This window comes from Mytilus edulis, chromosome 13 (genome assembly GCF_963676685.1).
Source record: "Mytilus edulis chromosome 13, xbMytEdul2.2, whole genome shotgun sequence".
NCBI lineage: Eukaryota > Metazoa > Mollusca > Bivalvia > Mytilida > Mytilidae > Mytilus > Mytilus edulis.
In genome coordinates this window covers 9,564,682-9,587,911 of record NC_092356.1, presented here as the reverse complement: position 1 = coordinate 9,587,911, position 23,230 = coordinate 9,564,682, and the positions used below count along the sequence as shown (strand labels likewise).

Sequence of the window (23,230 nt, the reverse complement as noted above, 5' to 3'; positions counted from 1 at the left end):
TAAAGATAGAGATAATTTTAAGCTGCAAGGATGTTCAGTAAAGTACGATGTACAAACACATCACCATCACCAAAATACAATTTTGTCATGAATCCATCTGCTTCCTTTGTTTAATAGTCACATAGACCAAGGTGAGCGACACAGGCTCTTTAGAGCCTCTAGTTCAGAAATATTGAAATTTAAAATACATGCAGCTAAATCATATTAGAGAAAGGGGGGTAGGAGGGGTCCTAATCCCGAAATCCTGGGATTAAAAACATGAAATCCTGAGGTCCCCAACTTAAAGAATTTTAAATTCCAGTTAACATCCAAAAATTAGAAAAAAGAATTCCCGGATAACGAAAGGACCAATCCCGAAATCACAGGCTTAAAAACACCCCATCCTTCAGAGTCCCGATAAAGGTCCTACCCCCCCTCATATATTCCTCTTGGTTGAAAGTTGAGGTGTGATGAATGTGAGGAGAGGTTGTATATGCCTCTGACTGGGCCCCAAAAAAAGCAGCATGGTAAAAAAATAAACAATTAATTAGGTTGCTGTCTCATTCCCATTGATATTGATTGCACATAAATACTAACATGACTATATATAAGGGTAAGAATTATTTGATGTTATGTAATTTTAAGAATGAGGAAGGTAGAACCATATTATGATCGACCGACTTTAATTGGATTAAAAAATCAGAATTTTTAAATCTTTGGATCTTAGAGTTTTATGCATTATGTATAAACAATGAACGATAGATGGAATGCATCAGTTTTAAAGGATTTTAAATAAATCAAGTTGTTTTGACTTTACTACCTGTTCCTCATTTGTTGAAGATATATATCGGTCAAATACATGTGATTGTGAGACAATAATGATAGATACACCTCTACTTAACTTCTTTAAAAGGATATATTGTTGATTATTTTAAGATAGAGTAACAGAAATTACCTATTTAAAAACATATGTTGACAATTATCCATTGTTGAAGGTTTTTAACTCCATTATGGTTCACATGATGCAGCAGATTTTATGGTTGTAGGTACAATTGAAAAATTATGGAGTGAAGAGGAATACTTAATTTTTAGCTCACCTGACCTGAAAGGTCAAGTGAGCTTTTCTCATCACTTAATTGGCGTATGTCGTCCATGGTCCGGTGTCGGTCATCCGTAAACTTTTACAAAAATCTTCTCTGAAACTACTGGGCCAAATTAAACCAAACTTGGCCACAACCATCATTGGGGTATCTAGTTTAAAATATGTGTGGCGTGACCCTGCCAACCAACCAAGATGGCCACCATGGCTAAAAATAACTCTGAAACCAAAGCATTTAGAGCAAATCTGACGGGGGTTAAATTGTTTATCAAGTCAAGGTCTATCTGCCCTGAAATTTTCAGACAAAACAGACAAACTGATGTTGGGTTGCTGCCCCATAATTAGTAATTTAAAGGAAATTTTGCAGTTTTTGGTTATACCAAATCTTGAATATTGTTATAGAAAGAGATAAACTGTAAACTGCAATAATGTTTGGCGAAGTAAGATCTACAAATAAGTCAACATGACCAAAACTGTCAGTTTACTCCTTAAGGAGTTATTGCCCTTTAATAGTCAATTTTTAACCATTTTTCTAAAATTTTAGTAATCTTTTAAAAAAATCTTCTCTGAAACTACTGGGCCAAATTTAACCAAACTTGGCCTCAATCATCATTGGGGTATCTAGTTTAAAAAATGTGTCTGATGACCTGGCCTACCAACCAAGATGGCCGCCATGCCTAAAAATAGTTCACAGGGGTAAAATGTAGATTTTGGCTTATATCTCTGAAACCAAGGATTTGTATAGTAACTAACTATACAAATCCTTGCTGAAACTAAAGTATTTAGAGCAAATATGACAAGGGGTAAAATTGTTTATCCGGTCAAGATCTATCTGCCCTGAAATTTAATATATAAATTATAGATAGTGATAAACTGTAAACAGCAATAAAGTTCAGCGAAATAAGATCTACAAATAAGTCCACATGACCAAAATTGTCAATTGATCCCTTAAGGAGTTATTGCCCTTTATAGTCAATTTTTAACAATTTTAACAATTTTTGTAAATTTTTGTAAATTTAAAAAAAATATTTTCCACTGTGTACATATGTATCATATTGCATTAAGATATATGAGGATGATTTTATAGAAATAGAAAAGATGCATAAAATTGACCCAAAAATCACTGGATCTCATGATCAATAGTGCATATAATAATCAGTTGTAGCAATTGTGACTTAATAGCTTATCTACATCTGCTCTATGTACAATGTACACTAATTAACATACTCTGGGAGGAAGATCTTTCTCAGAGATTTAATTTCATCTAATTTAACCAGGAAGTTAATTGTTTCCTGTATGTTTGCCAGATGTGAAACAAATAATTAACATCATTAATGGACTGGCTTTGAGCAACTTTGATGCATAAATTCCATTTAGTTGGAAATTGGAAAAAAATTCAATGTCCCTCTGGGAATCAACAAAAATACTTTTGAAAATTGGCATTCAGCAAATTAGACTCAATGCAGATAGCTGTCAGGTATATTGGAACATGATTTATTTATCTATGTTTTTATTTTATTTATATTTTAATTTGTACCTGCATTAATAAATGTTTCCAGAAAACAACATAACAGAAATAAAGCAAGTTATAAATATAAAGGAATGCAAAACTTCATTTTATATTGTTTTAGAGTTAATAGTACATTTTTCCTGAACTTGTAAACATTTTTGATTAAGGTCCAGCTAAATTATGCCAGTCTTTGAGTTTATGAGTTTGAACAGCGGTATACTACTGTTGCCTTTATTTGAACAAGTTTGGGTGCGAAATTTTCTTGCTGTGTTGAAGACCCATGATTGCTGACCTTGGGCTGTTTTCTGCTCTTTGGTCGGGTTGCTGTCTCATTGACACATTTCAGGCGTTTTCATTCTCAATTTATTTTTTCTTCATTAGATGGAATTTTATGATTTATTTGCAAACATGTTTTTAAAAGGTGATATAAGATTATTAACAGGACATTGGACTTGGAAGTTTTGATGGTATTTATTCCTGTGTCGTTTTAATTGACCAGGAGTATTGGAAGTTTCAGATGCAGCTATTTACACCAGGCCTTCCAGTGGTACAAGGGGGGCCTTGGTGGCAGAGTGGTCTAAGTAGTTACTACTGCAATCAATATAGCTGGCTAGTCAACACTGCATGAGGTTGTGAGTTTAAACCCCGCTCTTACCCTTACTCACTCACTCACTCACGCAGCACTCCACTCCAATCTTAATTGACTAGGATTGTCAGTTGTCTTTAAACAGAGTTAAACAGTAGTGTCAATTCAATACTCACAGTCATATCATTAGAAGTACAATGCCAAAAATGTAGATTACATGTGAATCATGGATACAAATATAGTTTATATCTGACCAGCCCTGTCAGGTGTTCCTTGTCAAGCTTAATAGCATCAAGTTCAGGTGTCATAACAGATAGGGTGGTGTTCCCCTTACTTTGATGTTACAAATCTCATTAAGGTGTAAAGTTGTTCACACTGAAAACCAATTGACAGAATGGTGGTCCGATAGATCATTTACCTTTGGCTTAAATGACTTTTCTTGGCCTGCTGATGCAGCAAAATGTATAACTCTGAGTACTTCGGCTTCCTCCACCATAATAACAAATTCTGCCCGGTGTCCTAACACTCCCTGGTGTTAGGGTGGGGATTGTCCTTGTAAATATTGAACATTGTAAATACGTTAGTGACACATCTCCATTAATCCCTGTAAGGACTGTAACAAAGATTCCACTGTACCCTCGCAGCTCTCAAGGGGTGCTCCGTAAAGGGAGGGATCTACAAACATACATACATACTTACATTGACAGTATTAAATGTGGTCAGGTGGATCATTTACCTTTGGCCTTAATCACTTTTCTAGGCCTGCTGCTGCAGCATAATATATAACATTTATAGCCTGAATTTGGACCCTACCATTAATACAGCCAATTTGGACCATAACATTTATAGCAATTTGGACCATAACATTTATAGCAATTTGGACCATAACATTTACAACTATAGTGTGAGTGACCTTGTTATAGATGCTGGCTTGGTCTTAGGAGAAATATTTGTCTCATTAGAAATTATGCTAGATCGCGATCTTCCTATAACATGTATAAGGTGCTCATTTCCCAAATCCCACTTTTTTTTTTTAATTATTTGTTCCCAATCCTACTATTTAACCCCCCCCCCAATCCTATAACAAAAATCCCTAAAGCGTATCATCCCCCCTCACAGTTATAGTTGCTTTTGAGTAGGAGTTTTATTGTTCTTACTAAAACATCTTAACCTAGTTATTCAATGCACTGTATGGTTCGGTTAATAAGTATACAGATCTACTCAGTGCATGATGTGGTTTGTAGATATATGTCATACATCAAATATCAATAAAATACTTGTAGGATTTGATTTAGTAATTAGCCTACAACACCTGTCTGTTTTGATTTAGAACATGCATTGTCTTCATTACTCTTGATACATGATCTAGTGGAAGTCAGAGTCAGCAAACAAATATAGCTGAGCTTTTAGTTTGTTGTTCTTCGGATTGTTTGTTGTTTTTGTCAAGCCTGCAACTTTTGTTGCAGAAAGCTCGACATAGGGATAGTGATGCGGCTACGGCGGCGGCGTTAGCTAACTTCTTAAAAGCTTTATATTTTAGAAGGTGGAAGACCATGATGCTTCATACTTTGTATATAGATGCCTCATGTTACGAAGTTTCCTCCAGTCACTTGTCCAATGTCCTTGACCTCATTTTCATGGTTCAGTGACTACTTGAAAAAAAAGTTAAGATTTTTTGTAATGTTAAATTTTCTCTTATAAGTAATAGGATAACTATATTTGGTATGTGCGTACCTTGCAAGGTCCTCATGCTTGTCAGACAGTTTTCACTTGACCTTGATCTCATTTCATGGATCAGTGAACAAGGTTAAGTTTTGGTGGTCAAGTCCATATATCAGATACTATATGCTATAGGTCTAGTATATTCGGTGTATGGAAGGACTTTAAGGTGTACATGTCAAACTGGCAGGTGTCATCTGACCTTAACCTCATTTTCATGGTTCAGTGGTTATAGTGAAGTTTTTGTGTTTTGGTCTGTTTTTCTTATACTATATGCAATAGGTCTACTATATTTGGTGTATGGAATGATTTTAAGGTGTACATGTCTGTTGCGCAGGTTTTATTTGACCTTGACCTCATTTTGACAGTTCATTGCTAAATGTTTTAAAGTATTTGTGTTTTGGTCTGTTTTTCTTAATTTATAAGCAATATAGGTCAATTATATTTGTTGTATGGAAGAATTGTTAGCTGTACATGTCTGCCTGGCATGGTTCATCTGACCTTGACCTCATTTTCATGTTTCATTGATCAATGTTTAGTTTTCTTGGTTAAAGTTTAGTTTATGTGACAGTTGTATTAAAGCTTTAATTATATTTAGGACTACATTGTATCAACATAATATCAATGATTATAAGTAAAAAAGGCGAGACATTTCAGCGCTGATGATGCACTCTTGTTTAAATAATTAATTTGATATCTACAGCAAGATTAACATTGGAAAAGAAATGGGATAAGGGAGTCATAACTGAACCTGACTATGAGTGGTAGGTTCAACTTGAGTCACCAGGGGAAGGAAGAGGAAATCAGGGAAAGGGAGGGAATCCATAGTAGAGGGGTAACATATGAAAAAGGGATATGATAAAAAAAAAATTTACTGATGTTGTTCCGGAAGAGGGCACCAGGGAGGCCACCTTGTTCACCCCTCAGAAAATCATATTATCCCCTCGGGATACAGAAAGTATCAGGAGGGGACTTAAATTTAACTAATGAACAGCATAATTATTATTTGGCCATCATACTTTACTTAAAATAGGTACATCTGAACCTGGTTCACAAAATTTGTTAAAGTCTTTTTGAGTAGTTGTTTTTAGTCCAATTTCTGTGATCTAAAGCATGAAGCATATACGCCAACTGAGAGACAAGCTTTTTTCTGTCAAACTGACATTTTACCACCAAAAACAATAAATTGCCATCAATCAGACCAAATTAATGTCACCAGAATTAGTCACCATACTAATTACAATAATTGAACAGTACTTTGTCTAATCAAGCGTAACCATGTGATGACATTTATGTATATTTAATCAAAAACATCTATTACTTATATTGATTATACAAGGGCTGTATAGTTTATGGTCTTTTAAGTATGTTTTATATATATATATATATTGAAAAGATATATAGGGACTGATTAATAGACATATATATGTATCATCATTGATTGAATTGAACTATTCCTGAACTTTATAGAGTGGGGTGCTCATTTTCGCCGGGGACACAATTTCGCCGTTTAAGGATTTTGAGGTGTAAAAACTTCAAAGGATGGCTGAAATGGAAGAAATGTACCCGTAAATTATATTTTTATAACAAATATAATATTTTTTTAAACTGAGACAAAATTGCGGCTCCTACCGAAAATGACCGAAAAACGGACAACGATTTTCGGACAATTTCCTGAATAAAAAACAGGATTTCAAAGAAGTATTTCTAAGTAAATATTTGACTGAATGCCCTAATTTTGAATTCTTTATACCTTTGAAATGTCTGCTATTCATCTATAATGCAATTGATTTGATAAAAATTGTTAAAAGCTGCGGTTATTTGGTTTTAAATAGATGTGTAAAAACGGCGAATATGTGTCCCCCATAGACAAAACATCCGGAAATTTCAAACACCCTTTAATCTAACTTTTCAGATGATTTTCTTAAAACAAACCGGTTTTCAAGCTTATGTATATTTTGTATTTGAAGTTATCTTCATATAGAAATATCAGTATACTTCAAAAACATTTAGACCTGAACATAAACTGTAGAAAACATGGAAAGATGTGGCGAAAATAAGCACCCCACTCTACATTTCTACAGACTGTTATTGAGTTGAATATATATGGTACCATAGATATTATGGCTAAGTACTATTATATCTATATCGATGGTACATATATACCTTGCGTTGCAGTGTAGTACAATTGTCAAACTTGAAGATTACTTTCTCCAACATTCACAATCAGATTAACTTCACTATGTTAAGAACTGTTTGTCCCTCGACTGTGTGAAAGGGATCTTTATTTTTATATACAGAAAAGGGGAAAATGGATTATTTTATTATCCAATCAGAGGCCTTCAAAATAGCTAACATTCATATAAGTTTATATAAAATAATTCTCCGTAATTGCCACAAAAATTTTACTTATTTTCACCCTTTTTTGACAATCAATGCTTTTAATGGGCATTATAATGATTTGACCCCCCCCCCCCCCCCCCCCCCCCCCCCCTTTCCCCATTTTTATCCTGGTTTTGGACTTCCTATATAAAAAAGTATGGATTCGCCCCAGTAACTATACAATTCCTTGTTGAAAATTACAATAAATCTACATTCGTATGTTCCTAATTGGCACTATGTTAGTTTAAATTTTGATAAATCTTATAAATTTTTCAGCTGATCATGCAAGCAATAAAAACCTTTAAGAAAATAGATTATTTCTTAAAATATAGCATTTTTTTCATGAATTTGTATTTTGAATTATCTTGAATTAATAAAGTGACATTCACTCTGGTTGCAGATTTTCCAGTAGTGTAAATTCAGAAATTATTGTGTGCATTTATTATTATTACGATTTTGACATTTTAGACTAGAACGCAATTTTAGTTTGCAAGTTTAAATTATTACCATTGTAACCCAGTCGCATTTTTGGCATTAATTAAAACATTGCAATAATTTCTGCATTTACAGTATATGAAATATCTTGGTGTAGATATCTTCCTCCTTGTACATTATAATGTCTGGATCATGTTTACATTCTTACAAAAAAAAAGTCAAAGAACGGAAAACTCATCATGGAATTTTTACACTTTTTACTCTAAAAGGTCAGAGTACATTTGTACGTAAAAGATTTACTATTACATGAACAGTTGTGGTTGTACAGATATGGTAATTTGTAACCTATTTGTGGTTTATCATATTTTACACTCACAAGTTACATAAGAGATTATTTACCTGGTGACATAATTACAGGTACACACAGGTAATAATCAATGTTTACATTCTATCTACATGTAAAGGTATGTGTTACTACATTTGTTGGAATTCCCCATGTTTGAATGTTTATCTTAGAATGCATTATGAAAGTTGGAATTTAAACTACTTAAATCATATTTAAATGCTTTTAAAATGTTAAAGTTTTACTCTTGAGAAATTCTATGAATTGCAACGGAAAATTGTCTGACTGCGTAAAATAAGGAAATGGTGTGTGATTGCTTATGAGCTTACTATATTGTACTATTTCCCCGTTGTTTTAATTTTTATCTGAAATGCATTAAAATAGAATTGGATTTAAATGCTTTCAAATTGTTAGGGTATTGCTCTCTTTAAGTTCATGTTAGTTAAGTTCTGTGAATTGCAATAAAATGGGGTAGGATTGCTCATGTGCCAACTACGTTTTACTATTTCCAAATATTTGAATGTTTATCTTAAAACGCCATAAATTAGAATTTAACTTCTCAGATAGGTTTTAAATGCTTTCAATATGTATTTCTCTATATAAGTTCATACTAAGGGACGACATCAAAAGTTCAATGTAGGATAAAATACTTAATTCACATAGTTTTTTAACTGACCCCCTGGCACCCCCTTCTTAACTTAATTTGGGAAAAATATGTAAAATTGATTTTGGATTAACAAAACTTGCAGCATTTTTTAAGTGGAATTCATTAATATTTCTATTGGATTTAGATGCTTTCAAATTGTCAGAAGTATATTGCTTGAATTAAGTTCATGTGAGAATTTCTTTGTAAATGTTTATCAGTTGTCTCTGAAAATTAAAATAAGGAAAAGAGATGTGGTATGAGAACCATTGAAGAAGCCAACTATTAATCAACCAGAGTCCATATGACCTTGAATTAAGCAATGAAAGGTGGCCTTCTACACTGTGAGCAAAGTCCATATCACATATCTTTATAAAATGCACTGACATGACAAAATGCCAAACAAATATATATTACTTCCTTGATATTTGAACATGACCTTGCTTTGAACTGTCGTGTTTTGTTTTGTTTAAATGTTTTTATTATCTTCCTTGTCCTGCTTAGTGACAAGTCTAATAAGTTAAATGAATCTTACCCTGTACTATAAAAATCCTTGATTTATGTACATGTGTATGTAAACTTCCAAAAGTGCAAGGGGGCCTCAATGGCCGAGTGGTCTAAGTAGTTTATACTACTGTAATCAATAACCAGTCAACACTGAGGTTGTGAGTTCGAACCCTGCTCTTGTGGGTGCACTCGACTCTAATCTTAATTGACAAGAATTGTCAGTTTTCCTATTAAAGGTCAGTGGTTTTCTCCTAGCCCTCCAGCTTCCTCCACCAATAAAAACTGGCTGTCACGAAATAGCCTAAATGCGGTGCTTAAAAATGGCGTTTAAATTAAACACCAAAAATCAAAATCAAATCAAATGTAAACTTTCACTAGCCATGTTAGCCAATTGATGGCACGAAATTGTAGATAAAATAAAACAGCCTGTGGTGGAATAGACATTTTATTATTATAGTGCTGAAATTAAATTAAACAGCAACTGCAATCAATCAATCAATTATTTAAACTAATATATATTAAAGTTATTCAATAATTAATGGCAGGACTTCTTTAACCAATTAAACATTTTGAATGTTATTGGTATTTATAAGCATAAAATATGCAAGATATCCAATTTACTGTTTCAGAATTTAATGTATTCTTGGTAATATATCCAAAAGGGTACTACATCAAAACATTGTGATTGGGTTAAACAATATAATAAACAATATAGAAATTCAACCAATGACATAACTTTATTTTCATCTTGGTGAACAAACAAGGAGATTACCCATAGTCCTTTAAGATTCTGAAAATGCACGATTTTGGTTATCATTTTATGACATCTTAAATATGCTGATACCAGTTTATGATTGTATTTATGTCTATGTGATCACTTTCCATTTACTGGTCTCTAAAACAAAGGTCCTTTCTTAGAAGTAGGTCTATCTGTGGTATTTTATAGAAATATATATATATATATATAAACATGGTGTACATTTCCTGCTCTTTGATGTCAATTTTGCCCTCAAATGGTTTGTAACATATTTTTCAAAGGGACAGTTTATTATAGGTCTACTTGATCTGATAAAATATGGTGTAAAATTGTTTCAACTTGTTACTACAATAGGATTAATTTACTATACTAAAAGTAGGTGAAATGCTGACTTGGCATTTTTTTTAAAGGCTGTTTTAAATTTCAGTACAACTGTCTTGTTAGGATTTAGAATGTTTTCCCTTAAGTTATCAATTCTTTGAATCAGAAGTTGTATTTCGATGGATACTTAATTTCTTGAATTTTTCTAAAGACTGAGTGACGTAACAAGCCAGATACGTAAAACAGGGAAAGCGGTTTAATAATACAACGTGTGAAATATGTACATATTTTTCATGAATATATTTCACATAGAAGATTTGTAGAAAACAATATACCGGTAATGCAAAGTCCTGGACTTCATAGTGCTCAATTGTTATTTACTGAACCAGAAATGTCCAAATGTGTTGGTAGGTACACATAAAATTTAAGGGTAGGTTATGGAGACAGGAAACATCACAATTTTCTAGCCAATTAATAACAAGAAAAATGTTAACCAAATTTAGAATAAGCGATCATTGTCTCTTAATAGAAACTGGACGATATATCAAAATACCACGAAATGAAAGAAAATGTAAAATATGTAATATCTTAGACGATGAATTTCATTTTTTCTTTAACTGTAAAATAAATGAAAATAAAAGAGAAATTTAAAAAAAATATTATATACAAAAATATGTGAATTTTAATACACTAGCTTCAATTAATTTTACTGATAAACTTGTGATTATACTAAATCCATCAACACCAAATGATGTAAAAGCAGTTGTTTCTTTTATTAAAGAGTCATTAGAACTGAGGAAAGGAGAACAATAACTGTTTTTATCATATTATCTATTATAATATTGTCAAGTTTTCATTATGTTTGATCATGTTTGTTTTGTATTTGCCATAACCTAAATTGGTTTTTGTCTGTTTTGCAAATAAAGTTATCCTATTAAAAGGCATTCATCAGACATTCTGATCTTTAGAATCAATTAAAAAAGCGAGGTCTACAAACCTGACTCACTGAAATCAGAAGTAGATTTGGAAGAAATTTTGTATCTGAAGTATTAAATTTCTGGTCACTTTCTTTCCATTCTAGTCTACAAAATACTCCATAGATCGTGTGGATACTTGGTATGGTAATTGTCTCGTTGACTACCCTGTCATTATAACTGGTATATTTAGCAAGCCTGTGTCTTGTTGACTACCCTGTCATTATAACTTGTATTATTTGTTTGACTTTGAGATCTAGAAGACAGATTAATGAATGGTTAGGCAAATGAGGCATATACATTGACTAAATGAGGCATACCCGATTAGGTTTGGTCACTGTAATCAGACAAACATACAACAGCTATAATTTGTCACCTCATTTGACCTTTATAATGTACTGTAGGATTAACTTGTTACTGTGTTTGATCAAATACAAAAGAAAGAATATCTTAAATCAGTGTGAAAGAATGACTTATGTGACAGCATGCTTTCAGGTTACCATAAACCATTAAGTGTTATTTCAAGTATTTTACAAAGAAATAAGAGTGTGGCTTAAAATACAGTAATGGTCATTGTGTACATGTGCAGCTAATATTTTTTATCATTAGAAAATTTTGTGTGCTTTCTGCATTAAATACCTTAGAGTCTAAAATAATTTATTTTCCTGAGCCCCAAAGGAAGAAGTTTTTCTATGCAGTGACAAGTGATTTTAACAGCAGATTTGATAGGCAGGGGAAAAGGTACAAATTGCATAAAGAAAAGCAATCATTAAGGAATCTGCATTTAATGGACTAAAAATATTTTTTCTTTAAGTCTAGCAAGATTTCCTTCGTTAAAAATCAATTTTGTAAAGTCTGAGTTCATAAAAGGCTGCAATTTGCGGTCTGTGGGGAAATCATTTGTATTTTGCAATCTTTATCCTTGTTATTTTATCTTCATGAGTTGTTTCCTTTTAGCTTAAGAAGTAATTTCCTTTTCTGCAGTTTTTCATCAAATAGTGTGACAAGTCTACACTTCACTAAAAGGAGATCGATTCATTTAAGTAGAACATTCCAAAACTTGAAAATGGTCTTACTCATATAAAACTGCTTTTAATTTGAATCTTTTATTTGACAGATTGGCAGCAAACCAGCAATACCAGTCGCTCACAACAAACTTTGTCTCAAACACTGGTAACAGCATTAAACTGACAGATTCATTATAAAAGGTAAGATTGAATAAAAATAAGAGTGTGATACTCAGGATTGTTTCCCTTCATTAGTAGATACTAAGTCAGCGATAAGCAGTTGAGCAAAGGAAGTACTGTGGTAGTACTCTGGATTCATTTATTTTCGTGCATACCCATTTTCATGGTTTGAGGAAAACTCGCATATTCGTGGATATTAAATTTCATGGTTTTGGCAAATCCCTCATTCATTATTATTAGGTTCCTTCAGAAAATTTGTAATTTGTTGAACATTTAAATTTGTGGTTCCCCTTTACCCACGAAATCCGCTAAATTTGTTATCCATTGAATATTAATGAATCCACGGTACTTCTTTAGCTCAGTTGGTTGACACACTGCCTTTGTAACACAGAGGTCTAAGACAGTCTTAGATTCCAGTCCTGATGGAGAAACGATGTGATTTTTCACTGAAATCATTCAATTGGTTACAATTATATCTTTTTCCTCAATTCAGGAGGATGCATGGCCATATCTCAATTAACATCATGCAGAAAAATCATGTGGGAACAAAAGGAAGGGTCAACTAGTATTCAATATTTTAAAAAACTTTTATACCTGAATTTTGCTTAAGATAATTAAACAATACCAAAATGGTTGTCCGAAAAACATAAAAATGCTGTAAAGAGGTGAATGAGTTAGTTTAAATGAAACTTGTTATATAATAATTATATAAAAAATAATGGCACAAGTAATTAATTCGTGAGTCAGATTGTTATATAATTGTGCAAAAAATATGAATTCTCAAGTGACAACAAGTTTAGTTTTGACACATGTAATAAACTTGAGGTTAAAAGGTCAATAATTAGATTAATTAATGTAATCAGATGTGTCAAGGATCTAGACAAAAATGTTCACTCAGATTTAAGGTTCAGAGTTCATATTTCTTATAACTCAAATAGATTTCAGCTTTTATAGTGATAAATTAGTTCTTTTGTACTTTATCACTGAATTATCAACAATAAATTAAAAAAAAAAAAAAAAAAAAATATTTATTAAAGTGTCACATACTTGTCTACAGATTAAATCAAATTGTGAAAAACAAAACTGCCAATCAGCATTTTTTCAAGAGGTATATAAAAACCATTGATACATAATGGTGCTTTTGTATTTGTTATTTCATTCAATTAATTCTCAAGTGCTTAAATCAGATAAATTATAGACTAACCAATTATTTAAACTTTAGATATATATTTTTAATTTAAATTTGAATCAAGGTGACAAATTGTTACATTGTGTTTTCTCACAATAAAAATGTTGACAGATTAAGAGATTTGTGTTAAAAGTTAAGGTTGGATTTATACAGTCAATGACCAGGTAGTGACCATTACAGTTACTGACCACACACTGATAATGTACTGGCTTAGAAACAGGTCTGTTTTATTGGCATTAATTTAGAAATTATGATAGTAGGTTTAATTTGTTGACTTTAGAAAAATGTGCTGAAAAAATAGTGCAATTATTATGTAACAAATTTATAACATGTACTTATCTATCAGTTTTTCAGTGTTTTCTATCATTTTCATTAGAATGGAGATAACAATATTGTATTTTAATCCCTGACAGCATCAATTGGTGATTTGACGGTCACTTATTTAAATGTCCATATCAGCTCCACTTAAGCATTGCCACTAAACTTAATTTGCGACCATCAAATTAACAATTGATGCCACTGGAGCTTAAAATACAATAAGTTTTCTAACTGTCATTCATAAAATGTGAAATTATTTTGCAAGAACTCTTGCCAGTATAATATAATGTCATTGTTATATTAACTTATATTGTATATATTTTTGAGAGCTATTCGGTTTTCTGTCGCCATTGTTACACACGTATTAGATGCAGAGGACTAACAATAATTGAAGGCTAGACGATCATAAAGGTCATGCAGTTCATAATTTCCCAAAAGTTGTCTCCCCCTAATGAACAATATTTGGCCTGATAACTTGTTTTGAAGAACAAATCCTGCTCTTGGGTCAGTTTATTGGGTCTGATATCTTAATGGATATGTAATAAATAATAAATAAGTGACATTGTAATGTGCTGTATAGCTGGAGACTATATTAAAACCAGTATACAATATCTACTCCTAACTGGATCAGTGGGATGTGAATTATGAAGTATTCATGGGATGATAATATTACTCTGTTTATATTAGTTGTGGGAGGCTTAATTTCACTAATATAATGATATAGATACAAAAGTTTTAATGGATTGCATTATAAATCATTGAGGTGCTAGAGTTTTTGCTGTTTTGAGCTATGTTTAAAACAATACAGAGTCCCTCTTATCATTTCAGCTACAGTTGTTATGGTAGTTAGACCTAGTATCAAGGCCAGACTGGGAAATTTGGTTGGCAAATGCTTGCATTAAATATATACTAATACAGTGTATAAATATCCTCTTTACAACATAACGCATAGTGTTGCTAATAAAGGAGGGAGAACATACATTCAAAATACATTCTGACAAATATAAGTATAGTTGTGTTCTCTGCCTCCCTTATAGTACCTACCCTAAAATTCCATACCTATCTTAGCATATTTTATAGACCTTGCTGATCAATCTGCATTTAAGTTCTGGGAACATTTTCCTATTTGAAAAAATAAATAAATATGATAACATAATCTATCACTCAGATGTTTTAAGTTCAATAAAAATCATATAAGACAAAAACATTCAACTTTTCTCCCTAAGGTTGCTGCAAGTGAGTTTGAAATTGAATTAGAAGGGTTGGAAAATATACGTCTGGAACTTTAAATGTGGATTATTGCTGCTTTACATTTGCACCTAAACTATTTACCTTTTGAACCTGATTTACTATTATGCTTAGTCAGCAATAATTAACCTTGAACATGTAATGTGCCAAAGGTTTAGGTATGGACAGAGCCCTCTATAAAATGTCTATATCAAAGTGATTTTTTCTCATAAACATGCAATTTCTACATAAAAATGCCACTTTGAGTACTTTGAGAGGATATGATAATTCCAGCTGTGTGCTTTATGGCCAATGGTCAAGTTAAGCACATCAAAGCCAAGGGAAATTAGTTTTTATCAGCAGCTATCAGAATTAATGAATATTTTCTCAATATCATTATATGAACCATGAAATTAAACTGATAAAAAAGAAGCAGAAATTGTTTAATAATTAAAACATAAAGGAAGTTATTGGCAGTCTGATTCTGACCGATATTTGACCTTGAGGCTTAGTGAGCAGTAAATTAGTCATATCAGGGTTTCTTAGTGTAAAATTTATGGACCAGTAAATTAACTAGCAGTAAACTAATATCCCTCCCCCACTTCAACTTAGAAAGATAAATAGAATGAAATGTCAAGAATGGAGTATTGGAATGACAGAATGTCAATGGGATATCTTTTACCTTTAACAAGGTAATTGCTGTTTGATTATTTTTGGTGGCAAATATTTCTAGTAAAATACAAGTCAGGACCCCAAAAAAATTATATATGTCAATTAAAAAAACAATAAGATCTTTTATCAGTAGGGGAAAGACCTTTATTAGGTAGGTTTATATCTACCTAAAAATGGAAAGAAGAGTTGAGATATATTTTTTAAACCCTGACTCAATGATATTCATGTACCTGTCACTTGAGGCAGGAACAAGATCTGCTTTAACTAAAATTAAGAATGGAAACAGGCAATGTGTTCAAAATTCAACTACCGGACTAAAGTTGAAAACACCCCAATGCTACCAATGGGTCTTTAACACTGCGAGAAAATCCTGCATTTGGAGGCAGGCTTTAACTGGCCATATAAGGCTTCAATACAGAATGTCATCAACAAAAATACAAGTTTCCTCAATTAATTTTGACGGGATTATTTTAACCTTTTGGTTTTGGAATAACATTGGTCAGATACGATCAGTTTTATCAAAATGGCAACATGAATGGTCCAGTATCATCCATTTACAACCTTTTGACCAAGAACAAGATTATCAGTTGCCAGTTAAGTGGACATTCAAGTGGTCAGTTTATTGACAGTCAGTTACTTACTAATGGTCAACTAGAAACAAGATCTTCAATTGTTTTTGAAATATGGTCCCTTATCTAAAAGTTTTCATTGAAGTGGTCATCTCTTTGTAACAAGTATTTGACCAGTAAATAAGATAGTTTTATGATGAAACTTAGATGGGAAAGTCTTGTAACTGTAGATAGAAGGAAAACTTTCAAAAATAAACAGGTCTTGTTTAAGTGCTTTCAGAGGTTATAATGTAACAGTTTTTGGAAAATTTGCCATGAATTCTTTTTGCTAATTAGATAATCATGTTTCCGTTTGAATGGTTTAACACTAGTAATTTTTGGGGCCCTTTATAGCTTGCTGTTTGGTATGAGCCAAGGCTCTGTATTGAAGGCTGTACCTTGACCTTTAATGGTTTACTTTTATAAATTGTTACTTGGATGGAGAGTTGTCTCATTGGCACTCATACCACATCTTCCTATATCTATGAAACAATATAAATACAGTAATAGTATATATGGTTCTCTCCTGATTCCAATTTTTGTGGGCCAAAAAAGCAAAGAAAGTTTTGTAGGTATGATGGATGAGCATGATGAAATATGGAATTCATTTAATTTCTGACAGAAAATACAAGGTGCTTTAGTTCAATTAAGATCACTAGTGAAGGTTAAAAAAATAATTTTCTGTGTCCTTGTAATCACTCAAAAGTCATAGTATTTAATGACAACTAAAAAAAACTTAATTTATTGATCATGAAAAAGCTTCTGTTCATGTGTGCAGGTTTGACAAACAAACTGTGTTTAAAAAACCTTTAACCAGCTATAACCAAATGAACCTTCACCATAAAATGAAAGGTCACTATAATGTCTTGCTCAATTAAAATTCTGCCTAAAATTTTGCAGGCTCCACAAAAAAGACCACACATAATGACCAAATCCAATTTGGTATCAGCTATCAGAGGCAGATGTGCCCTGGCCCCCTTTATGTGGAAAAATTTTGGTTGGCTATATAGGGAATCACTGAAGCCTGGCGGGAGAGGGCCCCCTCTTTAGGCAGTCAATGGGCCCTCACTTATAACAATTTCTGGATCGCCACTGGCTAAATAATTTATGTTCACCAGCAATTTTCAATAAACAATATGTCATGCAATTACCTATGTACTTATCTACAAAGTACTGGTGATAAAATTAATGACATGAATGAATCCATGTACCACTAAACTAACTATTCAATTCCAGTTTAGGTCATTCACTGAAGCATTATAAACACTTAACCTGTAATTACATGGTGACTGATTTAATAACATGTAATTATATGGTCGTTATAACATAACAAACAATCATTGTCAACACCTTACACAATATTTTATGGTTTAAATCCATTATTTTACTCCTGATTTAAACATTAGAAGATAATCAAGTACACCTTTATGAGGTAATCAAGTAGGCCTTAATGTCTTAAGCCCATTACTTAGACCATACCTTTACTGATTGAAGTACTCTGATTATAAATACCTATTTCCGTTCCCCGCCCCCAAGGTATTGTTGATCGTACTGTTACATTTCTTTGTTCATACTGTGAATTAACATAGTGTTAAGATATTCTTTTCATTCTAACATCTTTTGAATTAAACCTACCAGGCGTATTATTACATAGTTGTTTTTACACCTATTGTTAAAATCTCCTTACCCTAGGGGTCTTAGAGCTGTATAGTCCTCCCCTCTCTTTAACACACCAGGTAATTGTTTGTTTGTAACTACTTGACTTTGAGGCTTAAGATTTCTTGGATCATTAATAACATTAGGAAACAGTTACTGTTAAATCAACCAGTTACATGTATGTACTGGATTTTGGGTGTGTATGTAGGATCGGCATAGTCAGGGTTTTTTTGTGTGTCTGAAGGTTGTTATGCTTTAGATTGGACTTAACTATCGAGAGGTACATGTAGAATGAATTAGGGATTTTGTAAGTTTTAATGGATTGGACAATAGTAATTTTATTAAACAAAATCATGGAATTTTATTATCTGATAATGTATGAATTATAAGTATTTTCTTTTTCATTTGTTAATTAATACATGTATTAGTCATAAGCTAATTATTACTTTTACATAAGTGTTTGATGATTTTTGTGAAAGTATATTTGTAAAAACTATAAAAGGTTTAGAAATAATCTTGTCTTAACACAATGTAGACATGAAATGATATCTGATCAACTTATGTATAGAAAATAAATTACTATATAGCTATAATTAATGTACTAAACATGTCTTTACATGTGATTTCACATGGGAAACCACTGATAAATAATTTGAGCCAAGGGTAATTGTTAATTATTAAGAAGTAATTGGATTGGAATCATTAACCTAATTCTTACTTTGACCTTGACCTTACTTTGACCTAGTTGATATAAATCCTGGTAATTTACAACATTCTATACTATGAACTACAGGGCCAAGATATTTATTACATAATTCTTAAGAAGTTGGTCACTGCATGGATCAATTCCTAAGAATTGAAGTTATATTAATAATTCATTTGAAGGCAATAAATGTTATTTATGCAGTAATAAATATATATGTACACATCTAAGGGTCTGGATTGGCGTCTTTAATTTCTGTATTCAATGATATCCCCTATTCTGTAACCCCATCATTTCCTCTTTCTAGAATTAAGCCCAGTGATGGAAAAAAAGATGTATGTATGCCTATAACATGAAGAAAAAGCATAAAATTGGTTTAAAGAAAAGATTTTTTGTATGCCCCTGCTGTCATGGAGGGGGCATTAAGTTTTTTCCTAGTACATATGTCCCATGAATGGTTTCCATTCTCTAATTTTAGTTTGCCTTAACCAAATGTTCTGAAATGTATCCACAATGCTCATATTAACTGGTGCACAAAACTCAGATCTTGTACAAATTTTGGTAGCGTCACTTTTACAGTTCTTGAGTTATGTCACAATAATGTTATAATACATGTATATGCAAGCAAGGGAATCATCATGGACACATATTCCCAATTTCTTTTTATTATGATCTTCAACTAATAATACAATGTTACTGATTTTAAAAATCTAATGAAATAGTTCCAAGTAGATTATACCAATTCAAGAGCTAGATCTTTACTTTGAATAAGTAGGGCATACCTGTAGCCAGGGTGGTTTGTCCGAACCCCCCTTGAAACCAAATAAGCACTATAGTACTGTTATTAAGTCAACGTTTTGTTGAAATTGTGACTGTTAAAGTCGAGTTCATGAGTCCAAATAACCCCCCCTTGGAAATTCCTGGCTACGGGCCTGTAGGGTTCAAGTTATATAGGTCATTGCTGCCAAATTCTAAATTTAGCAAACATGACTTTGCTGCCAAGCCACAACAATAGAACAGTGGAAAAAATAGTATCACAATGAGAAAGCAATTACTATTTGATGTATAGTTTGGAATAACATCAAAAACATTGTTTGCTTTTTAGCATCAGTGGTTTTAATTGTATCTGTTTGTAATTGGTACAATACTGTGTGACTGACAGTTTGTTAAGTCTAATTGAGTATGAAAACTAGATTGATTAATTATTTACCTTCAAATAACAATTTCTAGTCTGACAGACTCATTTTGATTCTTTGATGAGAAAATTATTTGTAGTTCATGATCAAAGTTACCAGTAATTTTTTGAAAAGTTCATATTTCAAATAGAAACCCTCTGTCCAACTTTCTTGATTATTTTTTACTCATTCTTTTACATGAAAACTTATTGAATATGAATATATGCTTATTAAACAATTTTTTTCTGAGCTTGATTATTTTAACCTCCCTTTTAGAAAAATGTTTCACTTGAAGGTTTTATACTTTGATGGAGATCGAGTCAATAGAGCCGTGGTGTAGTGGTTAGTGCACCGGACTACTAACACAAAGGTTCCTGGTTCAATTCCCGTCTGGGATGAAAATTTCAGCTCTCCCTTGACACCATTTGCGAATATGGTCTCGAGGAAACGATGATAGTCCGTTGGAAGGGGACGATAAATGGCTGACCCGTGTTAAGAGAGAGCCCTATCTCTTGCACGTTAAAAACACCCTAAGGCTTGTAGATTTTGAAAAAGAGCAGGCTAATGCCGCTAAAAGGCAGCACTCGCACCTGCAAAGTGGAAAGGGATTAATACAAGTTGCAAAACTTGTTTCCTAATCCACTATAAATGAATATGTTTAAACTAATAGAATGTGCTGTTGTTTCATGGAGCATCTCTTGCATTAAAAGAATACTGTGGATTCATTTATTTTTTGTGGGTACCACTTTTTCTGATTTGAGCAAAAGTAACACTTTTGGGGATATTTATTTCAGGCTTTTGCAATATAAAATTGAGAAAGGAGATGGGGAATATGTCAAAGCGACAACAATTCAATTTAACCATAGAGCAGACAACAGCTGAAGGCCACCAATGGGTCCTCAATTAAGCGAGAAACTCCCGCGCCCGTACTGTTCCCGTAGTCGTCCTTCAGCTGGCCCCTTAAAAAATATGTATACTAGTACAGTGATAATGGACGTCATACTAAACTCCGAATTATACACAAGAAACTAAAATTAAAAATCATACAAGACTAACAAAGGCCAGAGGCTCCTGACTTGGGACAGGTGAAAATTGCAGCAGTGTTAAACATGTTTATGAGATCTCAACCCTCCCCCTTATGATACCTCTAGCCAATGCCCCTAGGCCTTGGTCAAGTCTTACTTATTGCTTGGCATCCTAAACTAAATGGGTTAGTGATTGAAGTTCATTGAACCCTCTAATCATCATGCAAACACATATTACATAATATAATCATTTTACTAACTAAGTCTACATTAAATTTCAAATACAATACTCATCCACATAATTTAAGCTGATTAAATATTTTAAATTTTATCAAGTTTCAAGGAGAACTGAAATGAGTAAAGAAAGATGTGTTAAAAGTACATCGTATGATTTTGCATTTCTCAGATTTTTTTCCACCAGAAGACATGCATGCATGCAGCACGCATACTGTCTTAAATTTCAAAACAGATCTTGATTTCAAAACAGTGCAGTGTTATTTTTCTCTTGCAGGTGTAGGGTTATAAATAAGTTTTTTATGTTAAATTTTATCAGTATTTAATCTTTATGAAGGTTGAAATTTCCATAATTTTCTAATAAGTTGTCTATTTGATATAGCTGTAGATTAGGATTACTGTTATAACAGTATAATAATACCATGATTTATAGAGGTACTTGTGTGAAAACACTAATTCATGGTGAGGTCGCTTGTTGGGCATCTTTTATCTCTCAGAAATGTGTGAAATAATCTATTTTAATATTTTATTTGGTATCTTCTAAACATGTCCCTTAAAAAGCCATCAGAATGCAGGATTATGCATTTTAGTTCCAAAATAAAATGATTTGGGGGGGGGGGGGGAGTAGTGATCCAATACTACTGAAAAAATACTAAGATAGAAAAAATACTGATTGACTAAACTAGGAGTAAACACCTCTGCAAGTGCTCTCCCTTTGTCATTCAAGTAAAGCACACAACAAAAACATGCACAGTGCAATGACCGCTCAGCCACTTTGACTCAAATTTATTATTTTTCTGTTAAAAAAATATTTTAATCTAAAGTTTAATTGTCTTTCAAAATTATAAATAGATTGCGAGAAATGTTATTTTCTTAAATTTATCTTTTAAAAAAAATAATATAATCAAATATTTGAAGAAAATTAATTGAATTTCTAGTAGGAAAAAATAATCATTTGTTTTTATCATCTGAATATTTAACCTTGAATCAGGAATGTGTCGTTTGTCAAGTTACAATTCAATTAACCAAAGTTGATTGCATCTGTCTAGCATTTTACATCTCAAGGTCTTATACAGTTCCAAGGTCATATTTCAAGAAGTGGTTAATAATATTTAGATGTGATCAATAAATGTGAGGTGACAATTACACAGGGACAATTTAAGATGACAGGATTTTTAGGATTTTCAGGGTGATCGATCGAGGATTTGGAAATCAACTGTAAAATCATGAAAGTGAGACGGTTGAATCCCAAACTACAGATTTATTGATTCTAAAATCTTTAGAAATAAAAAGAACAAGACAGACATTAGAATTTAGCTTGGTCATGAATTGTTTCAAATTTATGAATTTCATAGTGAATGGTGAGCCACAATTTGACAAATTTATGTGTTCATAGATTACAGTACTGATTCCATATCTGCGTGGGTGCAAACTTTTGCCAAACCACAAAATTAAGTATACACAAAAATTCAATTGTTCCTAAATATGCTGGGGTAATGCTACCCAAGAAAATAAATGAACTTACAGAAAATAAAGCAGAATTTTATAGGTTGATTTATTATCTATGTCCCTGTAAATACTACAAGCCATGGTTAAATATACGTGAACTCATATATAAAAGGCTGTAAATTTTATAAAAAACTGTTACTAATGTGTGGCTTTCTTGTTAAACATAAATATTCAATTATCCATAGACTGAAAGTGCTACATAAAAGACATCATGGAATGAATAATTTAAATAGTAAAACATTAGTTTATGTCTTAAATTTGATAAAGTACTGCCATTTTGTATATGGAAAATCTTACATTCTGCAACAGTGTGGTGTAAAAATCTTCATTGATTGTAAGGGAAACTCTGAATCGGGTAGGCTTTAGTAACTTGAAGGTGACCAACTGTACAAGTAATAGTTTAATAGATATAGTAAGATGTGGTATGAGTTCCAATGAGACAACTCTCCATCCAAGTAACAATTTATAAAAG

The 23,230-nt window shown here is 32.2% G+C and overlaps 1 protein-coding gene across 7 annotated transcripts in view; it reads left to right on the top strand.

The window, feature by feature from the left end:
* The window catches only part of LOC139501893 (tripartite motif-containing protein 2-like), a 59,166-nt gene that overhangs the window by 9,852 nt on the left and 26,084 nt on the right, over positions 1–23,230 (top strand). For 6 of the 7 annotated variants that reach the window (XR_011658692.1, XR_011658693.1, XR_011658694.1 and 3 more), the window contains exon 3: positions 12,373–12,463. The gene's annotated coding sequence lies outside the window, so the exon portion shown is untranslated. Of the gene's footprint in view, positions 1–8,151; positions 8,175–12,372; positions 12,464–23,230 lie in introns of those variants that run through there. The other variant, XR_011658695.1, reaches the window with a different exon arrangement.